This window comes from Lingula anatina, chromosome 2 (genome assembly GCF_051362555.1).
Source record: "Lingula anatina isolate TDL-2025a chromosome 2, LinAna3.0, whole genome shotgun sequence".
Lineage (NCBI taxonomy): Eukaryota > Metazoa > Brachiopoda > Lingulata > Lingulida > Lingulidae > Lingula > Lingula anatina.
This window is the reverse complement of record NC_141768.1, coordinates 43,779,294-43,791,484: the sequence shown is the minus strand read 5'-3', so window position 1 is coordinate 43,791,484 and position 12,191 is coordinate 43,779,294.

Genomic DNA, 12,191 nt, shown 5'->3' with positions numbered 1-12,191 from the left:
GTCTAATGGACCAAACCAAAACTCGCTTGTTTTAATATACAGCTTTAACTTACATCTATATTAATAATTAAAAATTAGACATTATAACTAAATTTTCACCAGATTTAAGATTATTTCAAAGCAACATTAGCTGAAAAGTGTATCTGAGATGTGATATTCTTGCTGCTGAGGTTCTGCCCAAAGCTAGGTATCACTAAGCTATCAACAGCTAAATTCTATTATTATTAGTGTTGTTTATGGAGTTCAAGTGATGAACCAACTAGTGCTTTGCATTGTTAACATGAAGGTAACATATTGATAAACTAAGTGCAATATACTTTGCATATATTATATATTGGCATAGACTATGATTTTATATCAGTTAATCCAAGGTCTGTAAATGTTGACCTGTGACATAATCACTAATCATAATATTGACCAAAGACTTCATCACTATTCCTGACCAATCAGAGAAAAGAAAACCCTTATCAGTCAGACAACAACAATGTCAGATAACACTGATGTTGCAACTTTTGATGTAATCATGAGAGGACCTTGACATTAAGGTGATCTGAATATTATATAATAAAAGACTGACTAATTGTCTTTACTTATACTTCTAAAAATCATATGCATATTGATGGAAATTGAAAGTGTGTGTCAGGGGGGAGTGGGAAATTGGGGGGGCAAAAACGTCCATGGTTGAAGTGTCTGACATATCTTCTGGCTTTGTATTTGGAATGAAAAAAAAACAAAAAAAAAAACAAAAAAAAAAACAAAAAACAAAGAATGAATTCTTCAATGCACAAAGAGGAGGGAGTATAACAGCCTGCCTCCAAACAAGCACGTCCTACCCAAGTCAAGGCTAAAAGAGTTGGGGACAGATCTTGCTGGATGGCAGAGAAAGCCAAAACAGAAAATCATTTGGTTATAATAGAGGAGGAACGGTTAGCACTGGAAAAGAAAAGGTTGAAAATAGAAGAGAATTGGCTGAAAGTTGAGTAGGACATAAGTAGATTTTGTTAATGATGACATAATGACGCCTGGGAGCAAGGTAGAAGAGCAGGTTATTTTACCATCAGTTAATACTTACTATGATACACAAAAGCATAAAGATGCAACTATACCAGCAAAGGCTGCTCTCAAAGGAGGTGTTATATCCAAGGAAAGACAGCCAGTCACTATAATTGTGAATAAAGTCACAACAGCAGGAACAAAGACTCATGACCAGAGGTGAACATTGTAGACATAATTCACTTTCTGATCTTTCAAAAGTCACCATGCTCTAAGGAGGAAATGAGGAACTATAAGTCACTGAAAGCTTATAAACTGTTCCAGGATGGATGGGCGAAAGACATCCTACACAAAAAAGTGAATGGTCTTCACTTGTTGAAATTTAAGGTATTAAAACATTTTGAATAAACTCAGATTATAACTTTGTAAAATCAATTTGATGTTGTTTTTATTTACATTCACAAGAGTAGGCATTTTTCAAATCTCTTAGTTTTTATCAATGCTTTTTGCACTGGAAACCTGGACTAGAGTCAGGAAGGAAAAGTCAGTTACTGATGTGCCTGCATACTTTGTGGCTTCATCCTCCAGTAATCTAAAGGAGCCATACAAGCATGTCCAGGACATGGACTTCCAGTCTGGGACAAAAAGAATAAAAAAAATGGAAGACATGAACAGTAATGTGGTGCTGAAGAATGATTTTTCGTCCCCTACAAAGAGTGAAATGAGTAACTGTTTTGAGGAACTGCAGGTTCATGTGAGTAATGCAAGTGTATTGGCAATAAATCCCCAGTTTGCTCACAAATTTAGGCCGAAAGCTCTCCTTGGACAATGACCCATGGAATTCAGTACAGTCAGAAACCCAGACTTTGCTAATATAGAGGACATTCTTCAATGTACAATAGGTATTGCTATATCTATAACTAAGGCTCAGGCAGGTTATGTAGCAGAGAGTACAGTTGAACAGACAAAGTCACTTTACTGGAGATAGTATCGACTCGGCCGCATCACAGCGTCAAAGTTGTGCTCTGTTGTGCACACTGATTTGACTAACCCTTCTATTTCTGTTGTGAAATCTGTGTGTTATCCCCAGTTTTTTCATAGTGCACCAACAGAATGGGGAATAAAGAAGGGAAATGTGCCAAGGAAAGATTATGTGAAGTATATGTCACCCTTAAATGTTGAATTTAAAGTGGAGGCCTGTGGACTATTAATCAACCCAGACTACCCTGAGTTTGGAGCCAGCCCTAATGGGCTTTCTTTTGTGAATACTGCAAGCTGGGGTCTCTTGGAGATCAGATGTCCTTCCTCTCTTCAAGATACATCTTGCATTCAGGCTTGAAACTGTAGATGGGGAACTTCAGATAAAGAAGGACTGTTCGTATTATTATCAAGTTCAAATGCAACTGTTAGTGTCAGATTTAGATTATTGTAATTTTTTTTTGTATGGTCTCTTCATGTTTTCCATTGCAAGAGAATTAGAAAAGATTTTTTACTGTGAATATATATTTCTTCTAAGGCAAGAGTATTTCACAGGCAGGGTATCATGCCTAAATTGTTATGTGTTCCTCCAGTGAAGCGCAGTGGAAGATTCTCATGACAGATGAGGGCGATAAAACACTTTGAAAAAGGTCAAGTCGGACGGTACCACCTGCTTTGTGGACCTTTTTTCTAAACCGAAAACCATCAATTCAAAAGCTGTCATCTTACGTACTGTTCCTGGACAGAGCACTGACTTCATCCCCACCACACTGAGGGAACAGTTACCAGCTCAACTGACTGAACTCTATAACAAGGACTTTGGTGATATCTCATTTCCAGATCTGTTGGACAAATGTCAGGCTATAGATATCTCTGTCACATCGGCTGAAGTCAGTGCTGTAGAGCAGGCTACTAAGGATCAAGCTGACAGCAAACTGTGGCACAACTTTAGAGCTGGCAGAATTACAAGTGTCAGGCTATAGATATCTCTGAATGAGACAGGTGTGTCACTCAAATCCAGATTCTCCATCCTGGTCACTCATTCAGAACATTTGCTATCTTCAGTCTTCATCTTTCACATCACCAGCTACAAGATGGGGTTGCACACATGAGAAGCAGGCTAGAACTGAGTACTTGAAATTATTGGAGGAAAGTCAGGAGAATTTTGTTTTAAATCATTAGGGTTTCGGAACTGATACCAATATCCCATTATCGGTGCATCTCCTGATGGACAGACATCGTGTGATTGCTGTGGCGCTGGTGTTCTGGATATCAAGTGCCCATTCTGTGCAAGACACGACACCATTGAAGAATATGCCAAGAATCCCAATTCATGCGTATACCTCAGTGGAGGAAGGCTGCATCTCATACGCCACCACCAGTATATGTTCCAGGTCCAAACACAGCTACACGTGTGGTGTTGAGTTTTGCGATTTTGTGGTATGGACAGAGGGAGACATTCATATTGAAAGAATTACAAGGAACTGTTTGATGTAGAGTAATATGGTATGCAAGGCGAGGGAGTTTTTCACCAGTGCAGTAATCCCTGAATTGCTGTGTAAATATTACTCATCACCTAAGATTATAGAAACAGCTTCAACACAGTCATTTTGTGTTTGCAATGGACCAGAGGAGTTGGATGCCACGATTGCCTTTGACAGTGACAATTGTGAGATTGAGTGGTTCCACTTAAAGTGTGTCAAAGTAAAGAAAGTTACTTAGTACTATACTTGATTGAACTATATACGAGATTTGGTCCAAGTGCAGTTATTTTACCTTTTTATATGTTACTTTCAGTGTTATTAAGAGAACATGTCCATCTCAACAAGAGACCCCGTCAGAAACACAGTAGCTACATTGGATATGTCATGAAAATAGCGTGTATGGCCCAGACTTTTACTTGGACGTCCCTGCTCAAATATGATGCAGAGTATCAGAAGCTCCAGGCAGTTCAGGGTTTCCAATGGGGGACAGACAACGTCTTCCTGATGCAGCTACTTTTTACGCTCAGACAAACCCCTACACAACATCAAAGGAGCACAAGACAGCCAAGACAGAATAAAATAGACCCCATCTCAGGCCGTCCTGTGCGCTTGAATTTCTACGGAAGACAGGGATGTGGCATGAGGAACTGTCGTTTTGCACATTTATGCCATACCTGCCTCTCAGCCAGCCCAAAAGGCGACAAAATGTTCAAGCATAAAGGTGATCTTCATCGTCACGAATGGACATGTGAAACTAGTGTGGAATAGTGATTCCCAGGTAAAGCGTACAATACACCTCCAACAATTTTTGACAAACTGGCGGATTACGGTCTGGTTATCCCCAAGGAAGATAGATAATGCCCTTATCAGGCAACCTTCGATATCGAGTGCCTGCTACCACCTGTGAAAAACTCCAACCACAGTGTGAAACTGCACTTGGAGCATGAGCATTTGCAGCAACGTACCAGGACATATCACGCCCAAGTGCTTCGTATCGGAGGGTGATCCCTCATTTTCATGAACAAACATATGCCAAATGGATCTGTGGGTCTATCCCAGTCATACTCAGTAGGTCATGCATGGTGTATAGTATACATAACAGATAATTAGGTACTTGAGACTTATATGTGAGTTACTTTGTTGAGCATGTGATGTTCATTGTTAAATACTGACGACATATGATGTTATGTTAATTATGATTGGCTTTGGTTTCTCTTAATTTAAAGCTGTGCAACCACTTCAACGAGGAAACCTTCTGCACAGTTTCTTTTAACACTTAAAGATATTAATGCTCATGTCACACCTCATTGCTCTTTTAGAAGTTGATGATTCATTGCATTAGTTTTGTATTTTGGACAAGTTTTCAATGATTATGACTCGTGACATTGACATTACACCCAATGTATACACCTGATGTAAAAAAGTTAATGTTAAGAAATGTAAATGGACAACTGTGCCAAAGTAGACAATGTCAGATGACATGTTTGAGGAAATCAATGCATCAAAGTTAGTCAAGTAGTTACAGAACATGCATGATCATAAAGTTATTTTAAGAAATATAAATTTTGAACTTACAATTTGTTCAACAAAACATGTAGTGGTTAGCCCATCAATATTATTCAATCCAGTATTGTTAGAATGGCCTTGCAGGGGGATGCTGAGGCACTGTTGCTGAAGCAGGTGGCACTCTCTAGGGAGAGAGATGCGTAGGCTTGGCACAAAGATTGTGCTAAGGGCCTGTTGTCTGTGGGTTTTCAATCCTGCAGTTGGGTATGTGAGCATGTTGCCAGGGTTGCCACTCCCAGAAAAGGGAAGGTTACTCGAGAGGCGTGGCATGCCACATATCGAGATGTCAGACTTCAAGAGGACCCTACTTTGGAGCACAGGGTGGATATAGTGACTCCGAGCACTGTGGTTAGAGGAAGTAGTGCGAGGGGAGAGTGAGGAGTCGGGGTCAGTATCAAACAGTATACTGAGGACTCCTACTGAGTCAATGGAGGTGGATACACCTTCAAGTCCGGTGAGGAGGTCACCGAGGGCTACCCTTACCAGCTGGGGTAATGAGATGGACTTGCGGGAAAAGCTAACGTACGCGGAGGCTGTTAAGAAACCAAGTCCAGGTGGTTTGGTAGCGTTACAGAGTCGAGAAAAGTCAGCTAAGACTGAGGGCTCTTACCAACCACGGCCTAAGAGTCGGGCAGGGTTTGTTAAAAAAACCAAGGAATCAACAAGGCATGAAGCACCTCCTAAGGTACCTTCTAAAGTTCCCAAGAAGGATGAGGAGAAAAGGTGTTTCAGGTGCAAAAAAGTGGGGCATGTGGCTCGAAAGTGTCCAACTCTGTCTGAGGAGGATTGGTGTTTCAGATGTTCTGAACTGGGGCACATAGTCAGGGATTGCCCACTTTCAAGGAAAGCGTAAAGATGTGTCCAAGGCGAGACGGGATGACTCCAGGGGGAGTTCATCGAGCAGACGGGATGACTCCAAGGGAAGTTCATCGAGCAAGGTTGGAACTAAACCTTCAAAGAGTGGTCTCTAGGAGCTGGGTACATGGGCCCACGCTAAGAGACAAAGGCAGAGTGGTTGCTCCAGTCAAGGGGGAGTTACCAGTGCCGTGGGCGCAGGACCTAGTGCGCTGAGTCCTAACATGTGTCCAATGTTTGGATGTAATAGCGTTTTAACGGAGAAACATGCATGGACTAAACACATCCCTCCTGTGTTTCATCCGGTGTTTGACGGCAAGGGAATGGAGATAAGAAGATTTGGAGCTCTTCACCTTCTCGCAACTCGGCTGTTTGGGATGCAGGCAAAGTTGGACAGGTTATGCCAGGCCTGTGATTTTATGGAGCAGAGGGATCAGGAGATTCCTCCGCGTAGAAAGGAGGGTGTGGATAAATTTATCCAAGGCCTGGGGTTATCAGGCGAGTATGCCCTCAGAGTTGGATCCCTGCTGTTGTGAAAACCCTTGCTGAGCTTGATAGCCGTCGGTTATGGCCGTCGGATCTGGAGGCGTATAGGAGCACATGTTCCAACAAAGAGGATGAAGAGCTGGCTATTCCTAAGCCTCCAGTGGGATATGACAGTCATTCTCATGTGGATCGTGTGCGCCAGCACTTGGAATTATCAGCAACAGCTGGGTTGAAGGATGTCATCGAGGCCAGACAGGTGGATGACAAGGAAATAACAGTTCCCGGGGCTACTGTTATATTCTGTGACCCAGCAACATATCCAAGTGCTGAGGAGGTGGCTTCTCTGAAGGCAGAGGGAGCCGTGGTGTCGGTGGGTTGGCACCCCAGACACGAGTTTGACCAAGAGGGCTGGACAAAGTTTGAACAGGCAGCCAGCAACCCGGAAGTGTCTGTTCTGGGTGAGATTGGTGTGGATTTCACCACCTCATCATGGCAGTGGGAAGCGCAGTGTGAAGTGCTGGAAAGAACTCTTACGTTGCTAAGAGAAGACCAGGTACTAGTGCTCCACTGTCGAGGGCCCAAGGATGACTCAGCTACTAACCTGGTTTGGGGACATGTTTTAAACATTCCCTGATTGGCTGAGAATGGGAAAAGTGATCAATTAATTCACTGTCAATGTTTCACAGGGTCCAGGAGGATGGCAGAGAAGTGAGTACAATATTTTTCCAATACCGAATTTGGAGCTACTGCTATCTTTAGGAGGTATATGGATATGTCTAGGGGTAGGAGAGCAATGGAGATGTTACAGTGGATGCCTGCTCAAAGGTTATTGCTGGAAACTGATGCTCCCTACTTCGGATTTCCAACAAGGAATAAGTCAACTCCAGCTTTCCTGGGGAAAGTAGCAGAAGTCGTGGCAAGAATTCGTGGGTGTGACTGGGAAGACATCCTCAAGATCACTGTGGAGAATGGGCGTTGGTTGTATTTAGACCGGCTGGGGCCCAATGTTGAGTAAGAACACCATGTTGCTGGCCAGGAGGGGTACGACCTGGTCAAGGGTAGATGCTGGGAAGGAGTATTTCTAGTGATGAGTACCGTGTATTGATTCCTTGGCTGGTCAGCTTAGGCTGATCGAGAATGCACCAGCAAATCTCGCGGGAAAGAAAAGCAACATGCCAGGTCAGTGGACCCACAAAGAAATTTCTTGTTTGATTGACATATGGAGGTAGGATAAGCACCAAAAAAGCCTAACAAAGAAGAGGAATCAGCATGTCTACAATGACATAGCCCAAGGTTTTCATAGATTCTGCGCATGCGCGATTCTTCAAACCGGAACCTCCATCTGGATTTTCAGTGCACAATTCAGTTTCCCTTTGCTGTGTGTGGCCAGACAACCGAATCAGATTTTTCACCTGTAATTTGCATTGCAAATATTAGGATATTTCAGATTGTAGTGTGAACGGGATATAAGATTTTCACTTTTAATTCACATGATTTATTATATCTCACATTATTATTATTCCAAGCAAGGTAATTTTGTCATTATGTAAAATATGTGGCAGTTCTATTTAGAGATTTTACTCTGACATGCTGCATTATTTGTAGAACAGTTTGGTATTTACGATTATTTCGAAGGTGCTTTTGTAGGAAGGACAGTCCTGGGTTTTTGGATGAGTACTGTACATATATAACAGTGAACCACAAATGTTTTTAGATGCAAGTGATAAATGCAGTGGCTTGGAAAGGTCACACATTTTTTTGTTTGAGAATGTCCAAGTTTATTTTTTATAACTTGAACCCTCAACTTACAGACATGCTGAAACTGTCGGTCCGATCGGTCATGACCGGCAAAATTTGTCTGGACCGGTAAAAAATTGGACTTGGTCGGTCCAAAGGACCGGCAAGATTTTTAAGAGCCGCCATGTTGAATTTACAGTCAGCGCTCGACGTACCTCACAAATAAATTTCTATCCAAGCCATAGCGTTTTTCTTTCATTTACTAATTAAACAAAAGGTAAAAGTCGATCGCACCTTGTCACAAATAACATACAAATGTACGCTAGCCAATCGTAGTATCCGTTTCAAACGAATGTAGGGGTTTTCCCCTAGCTACGGAACTCTCCACTGCTTGGAGGATGATTTACGGTCAAACATGTCTGCATTCTTGAAGTGGTCGGAGGGTGCGAGGCCCGGCAAGAAAGTTAACCCAAAGCTAAGTTCAGCCCACCAAAAATATGAATTACATAGAAAAGAAAGGAAATTTGAGGAGAGATGGAAAGTAAGTGCTCTGCAATTTTCTAGTAAATAAGTGAAAGAGGTGGTTTATGAACTGAACTGAACACGTGTTTTTATTTATTTATTTATTTTGGTTTGAAGTCGTAGTTAATCAAATTCGGTGTAATTTTGGGAAGCTTTAAATCTCCTTTCAACTTTAGGCAACTCACAGCGGTAGTTCCAAGCTTACGGTGTTAAAAGTTGGTTCTTTTCACAGGAGGGAAGACCGTGGTTACAGTTAGAATCAGGAAAGATGGTATGCACGTATTGTCGCTCTCAAGGAAGTCAGAGTAACAATCCCTTTGTGCAAGGTAATAACAGTTAAGTTTGTTGACAGTTATTTGCATTCGTTTTCATTGTTGACAAAACAAAATATTTGCTTAAAGAAACAGCCACAGTGAATTATGTTTACACCTCTTCATAATTTATCTTTTTTAAATAGGAGCAGTCACAGCAAAGTTAGTGCTAAGTTATTCACATTCATCCCTGATGAAACAATATTCTTATAAATCTTCTTTTTATGTTCAGGGTCTAGCAACTTTCGTAAGTCTGCCTTGGACGACCATGAGAAGTCATCAGCTCATGTACAGGCATCGTTGTCCAATTCACAACCAAAGTGCCTTGCTTCCTCTGAGTCCACTGCTGCCAAGACTCTGCAGGTGTTACACCAGAGTGCACTGCAGAAGTATCAAGTCTTATTTAGGAATGCCCATTTTGTTGCCAAAATGGGTCGGCCCCTCAGTGATTACAGGTGAAGTTAATTTTTAAATGATCCATTGTTAATATAGTTTTGTTCAGGTGATTGTGGCAGTCTTATATGTTCTTAATTATGGTTTATTTTTAAGCTTTTATTCTCATTTGTTGTGAGGATAAAAACAATTTAACAAATATACCTTTGACTATCTTTCAGATGGCTTTGCAATTTAGATATTGCCAAAGGGACAAAACTGGGGACATCTCACCTAAATAGAACCTCCTGCACAAAGTTTGTTGAATGTATTGCTGATGATATGAGAAACAGTACCAAAAACAAATTTGAGAACAAAGTTTATAGTATTGTGATGGACGGCTCAACAGATATGAGTGGAACAGAACAGGTATGTAGGTTTTCTAAATGCAGAACTATTTTTTAAAAATCCTTTTGTATTCATATAACATTTGTTACTTGATTTTCTCAGACACTTGGCAACTGTAAGTTGCTTTCATGGCATTATAAAACATTCAGTCAGATGTACAGGCAAAGAGATATAAGTCGTATCTTGATTATCTTGTCAATCAATAGGATGTAATCAGAAATAAATATGTAATTATTCTTGCAGGAATCGATGTACGTCAGATGCAGCCACAGGGGGGTTGTTGTGACACATTTTTTGCATATAGGCACTCCTGTGAGCACCTGCTCACAACATATATTTGAACATGCAATGTCCGTCTTGAATGAAAACAACTTGCCATCAGAGAATATTATTGGACTGACGTCAGACGGAGCAAGCAACATGATTGGAAAGCGAAAGGGAGTTGCTGCATTGTTGAAAAAAGACCATCCTCAAATATTTACATGGCACTGTCTTGCTCACCGTCTGGAATTGGCCCTGAAGGATGCTATGAAGAACTACAAGATTGTCGATAAGGTGACCTCAGATACTACCTCCTTTATATAACTATCAGTAGTATGTAATATTTGTTTCAATTAGCATTTTTAACATGCTTCATTTTACATGTTTCCTCTCTTTTAGACCCAAAACCTGCTCACCTGCCTCTATTACTTTTACCATAAATCCGGCAAACAGAAGGCCCAGTTGTTAAGGGTTTTCAAGGAGCTACAAATTGATGGGGTTATACCACCAAGAGCAGGTGGTACTAGGTAAACTACTTCTTGGAACAGTCAAATGAATTGTTTAAGTTGGCCTTAATTTAATTAAGTTAATTAATTTTTTCTTCTTATGAAGAGTGGCCAAAGAAATTTATGTAAATTTATAAATTATATAATTTAACACAGAATTAAAAGTATTTATGTTTAACATGTTCTGGTATTTAAGTTAAAATGATTTTTTTTAGATGGATACCTCACATGAGGAAGGCCACCACTGCATGTGTGAGATCTTTTTCTGCTTTAGATGTACAGCTCTCAAGCAGCAGTCAAGACAACAGTAAAGCTGAAGGCATCTGCAGGCTTTTGAAGTCGAAGGAAGTAGTTGCATGTTTACTTTTGGTGAAGGTACTTTAGTTAACATTCTATTTGATACTATGAGTAAATTACATTAAATAGAGCCAGTCAGGCATTAAAAAGCACTCATTAACCATCATGGCTTGTCCCAAAGCTCTTTTAAAATTGTCCTCTAACAAACTTCCAAATAGTTGTTTTTCCTTTTGCTTCATATTTTTCAGGAAATCTTAGAAGTCTTAAGCAAGCTTTCTCTCAAACTCCAGAGAGAGGATGTCACCATACCAGACATTTGTATTTGGGTTGAAGTGACCCTTGATGAGTTGGTGGATTTAAAGACCAGGTATGTTCAAGCTTTAAGAACATTTCAGTCTGCTGTGTTTTTAATTAATCAATTAATTTTAAAAGCAAAAGTCAGCTTGCATGATATTTACTATCTACTGATTTTATGCAGGCAGTTGGAAGAGCTCGATGAAATGCTTTCAACAGGGACTTTTAGAGGTGTTGCCCTGATGGGAACTGCTCCGAAGATGGAGTACAGAGCCAAAATGTTGGCACACTTGTGCCAAGCTATTACGGATCGCATGGCTGGCAGTGGGGATCCCATAGTAAAAGACCTGCAGGTCTTCAATTTTAGGAAGTGGCCAGACAAGGAAGACACCAATGCCATTTCCAGTTAGGAACTTTGATTATTGACTTTGTTCTCTTTCAGTTTTCACTTTATTTGTTGCATTTTTAAGTTTTTCTGTTTTATATTTGATGAAATTATCTTGTTGCATGTCAGCATTATATATTATATATTTGTTTGTTCAAAGTTTTGCATGTCAAGTTATGCAGCTGCTTTTACCAATTCACATTTTTTGCTTTCAGTTACATATTTGATGATTTTTTTTTTTTGATTCAGCTCAATTTGTTTTATTACTAATTTAAAAATAATGTGTGAATTAATTATACTAGCATGCCTTGATTATACTGAACAATATTTCTGAATATTTAAGAAACAATACTTGATATGTTTTTTTAGTCTTTCTATTAAAAATTTAAATTTCACTGTCCTCTGAAAATTCTTCTGATCTTTTGGATTTTACAGATATACTATACGATATTGCAGAATTTATAACAATAGTGTTAAATTGTTCAATTTAATCCAAAGAGTTATAATGCAATATTACTATTCTCAGGTTTTGGCAACAAAGAAATTCCATGTGTCTTGGAGAGATTTAGTAGTTATCTCCCGTTTTCTGCTTCCACAGCAATATCCGAGTGGCGGTTCCTCAAAGGAGTAATTTATAAGACGTAAGTACTTTTACTAAAACAAATTAATTCACAAAATGATTTTTTACAGAGTTGATGTAAGAATTCTTATTGTTTTGTTTTAGATTTGACAAGTA